Source organism: Neurospora hispaniola (genome assembly GCF_033458365.1).
Source record: "Neurospora hispaniola strain FGSC 10403 chromosome Unknown B0T23scaffold_3, whole genome shotgun sequence".
In the NCBI taxonomy this organism is placed as follows: Eukaryota; Fungi; Ascomycota; class Sordariomycetes; order Sordariales; family Sordariaceae; genus Neurospora; species Neurospora hispaniola.
In genome coordinates, this window is record NW_026944408.1 from 1030 (window position 1) to 4200 (window position 3171).

The window sequence follows — 3171 nt, forward strand, 5'->3', positions numbered from 1 at the left end:
AAGTATTACTAAAATACTAATTTGTAATAAAGATAGTACGATTAATACGGGTATTAATCGTATAGTTTAATTAAGGTTCTATAAAGGAGAAAAGATCTATTTAAAATACGGATCTACCGGTATAGAGGTTTTTATTGGGGTTACACACTTTACGCTACTATAATTAATAATAGTTCTAGTTTTAAAAATTAGAATTTATAACCCGAGCACTAACCCTATAATATTACCCCCCTCCTTTCCCCCTCTCTACCCCTTACTTACCTCTCTTTTACTTATTATTATAGTCGGCTTTTAATATATTTGTAACTTCTATTTTAATTATAAATTTATTTCCTATACTATTAATTAATATATTTATACTTTCTATTTAATATAGCTATTATTATACTAAATATTAATTAATAATAGGTAGTAATAAGTAATAAATAATAGTTTTAATACTTATACTTTCTAAATTTATATATATAATCCCCCTCTCTTTAATTTTTTAATTTTTTTTTTTTATTTTTTTTTCTCTAATAATAATTTAATCCCCTAAAGTAAATAATATTATCCCCTTCTCTATCCTATAATTATCTATTACCTCCAACCCCCTTAATATTCTTAAATACCCTATTATAGTATATAGATTAAGCAAATAATTGGTACTATTAATTTAATGAATATAATAAATAATTAACTATAGGGAGTAAAAGAGAAGAAGAGGAAGTGTATATTTGGCTATACAATTAAATATAGGAATAAAGTAAGTCCTAGAAGGGGATATAATTAATAGGGAAAGATAATAAGAATATACCTAATTAGAGGGCGTAGATAAGAGTACGGACTGCGGGAATAGTCTTAGTAGTCTTAGTAACTACTATTATAAATAATCTAATTTAATTATAATATACCCTACTATATATTATTATTATAAGGTAAAGTAATATTAAACGTATAGAGTAGAATATAATTTATATAATTATATAAGGAAGAAGGGAAATTATAGAATTTATATATAGTAGCTTATTCTATATAGGCGAGGATGAGCCGTATTCTTAATATATATAATTTGAGCCTCCGGGAGTATATAGTTAATTAAAAAATACATATTAATTTAATAACTACTACAATAGTAATAAAGCTAAATAATTTAACTAATTAGAAAACGTACATTAATTAGTAACTATAACTATAGTAATATTGCAATTAGATAATAGTTATAGGCTAGCCCTATAATAATTATTCCCTTCTATTATTATAACTGTAATTCCGGATTCTAACTTCTAAATTCCTTACTCTATTAATAATAGTTCGTTAACCCCTATTATTACCCTTCCTAATATTTTATCTATTAACCTCCCTTTTATTCGCCCTAATATTTTACCCCCTAACCCTCCCTCCTATTACTTTTCTTTACTAGCGCCGGCCCCTTTAATATCCCCTCCTTAAACCCTAACGCGCCCCCCTCCTTACGTCGCTACTTTCCACCTCTCTAATTCGCGCCCTATAAAAAAATATTAGTATAATATAAGTTTTTTTTTTTTTTTTTTTTTTTTTTTTATATTATTTCCTTAAAGTCTTATAATAGGCTAAACGTATATATATTAAAGTTGTTAAAACTAAAAGATAGATTATATTCTATTTGTAAAATAGAATTAGTAATATATATTATATAAATAAATATTATAGTTACTACCCTGTAATAAGTTTTTACTCCGTTATTAATTTATTATTTATTCTTTTATTATAATTTAATTATAAGAAATTTATTATCCTTTATATTATATATTTAAATATAGAGCGGGTTTATTTTATAATGTTTAATTGTACTATATACGCCGATTATTATAATAATAATAAATAATATAATTGGGTATTACCTTTAATTTTATATACGTTCGTTATTTATATATATATTAGTCTTATACACGCTAACTAGTTATACTAGTCTACCCAGGGGGGTATACGGTGCTGCTTCGTTCGTAGTCTAAGGGAAAAACCGTATTGTTGAAATCCGGATGAAAACCCTCAGCTTCTCTATATCCAACCCTAACCCTAACCCGAACCCTTCGTCCCACCTTACCGTAGGGGGCCCGGGGAGCCGTGGTTACTTCTCGTCTTATTTTCTCTCAGTACGTTATTTCTTAGTCCCGGTAGACTTCGCGGCTTTTGATTAGTCAGTTCTTTAAAGCTCCACTTCCCTACCCAACGCTTCGGTAGCGTTCTTTATTCCGGAAGCGGGTATTCTTCTTTCATCCTATCTTTAGGGTAGGGGTAGGGAAGTAGAGTCTTACTTTCTTAATCGGAATCTTATTGTCTTATTTTAATTGGCCGGGATTTTTAGTGAAATAACGTTAATTGGTCTAATATCGTAGGACCGGACGGGTTCCATCCGAATAGAACCGTAGCTCTAGAATGGATTTTAGAGGTAGGGTTCCAATTCCTAAACCCTATTAGAGCGGGAGCGGGGCGGAGGCGGCCGGTGCTTCTTCAAGTAGGATGAGATTTTTAACACGTACCCAGTTACGTACACCCAGGGTTCTGGACCAGGGTGGGCCCCCACATTTAATTACGCTATAACGCTTAGTAGAGCAACAGCGGGGAAGATCTTTCATCCGATCCGGCGGCGAAAAACCGGATGAAAGAGGGGGGGGGAGCGGGATTCGAACCTACGACCTTTCGGATGAAACCGAAAGGGGGCCAAGCTTAGATCTTCCCAACTGAGCTATCCCCCCGTTCGTTATTTAGAAGGGAGTAGTAGATAATATAATTAAAACGGTAGTTAAGGATAATTTTAATTACTATATAAATATTTAGAAAAATATTACTAAATTTTATAAGAAAGTATTTATTAATTAATATATTACTCTTACCCCTTCCTTTTTATTTCTTTTCCTATTCTAAAATATTATTATTAATTTTTCTCCCCTTTTTTTTCTCTTTAATTATAAATACTTCTACTATATAAAAATAGTATCCTCTTTACTCCCTTCCTTTCCGTTAGTAGCACTTCCTCCCTATTAATTATAAGTAATTTAAAAGAGTATAATAATTCTTTAAATTAGGATAAATATATTAAAATCGGGAAATAATTATAGGTATAAGATTTAAAAAAAGTAGAAAAGCTTAATATTAATATCGCTCCTCTCCTCTTTTTTTAAAATTAATACTATAACTTCTTATATTCTA

The 3171-nt window shown here is 29.8% G+C and overlaps 1 pseudogene across 1 annotated transcript; it reads right to left on the bottom strand.

Moving 5' to 3' along the window:
• Positions 1 to 2630: 2630 nt before the first annotated feature.
• B0T23DRAFT_t161 lies at positions 2631 to 2717 on the bottom strand (annotated as a pseudogene). The gene has a single exon. The product of its transcript is annotated as a tRNA-OTHER (tRNA).
• Between the last annotated feature and the right edge of the window lie 454 nt (positions 2718 to 3171).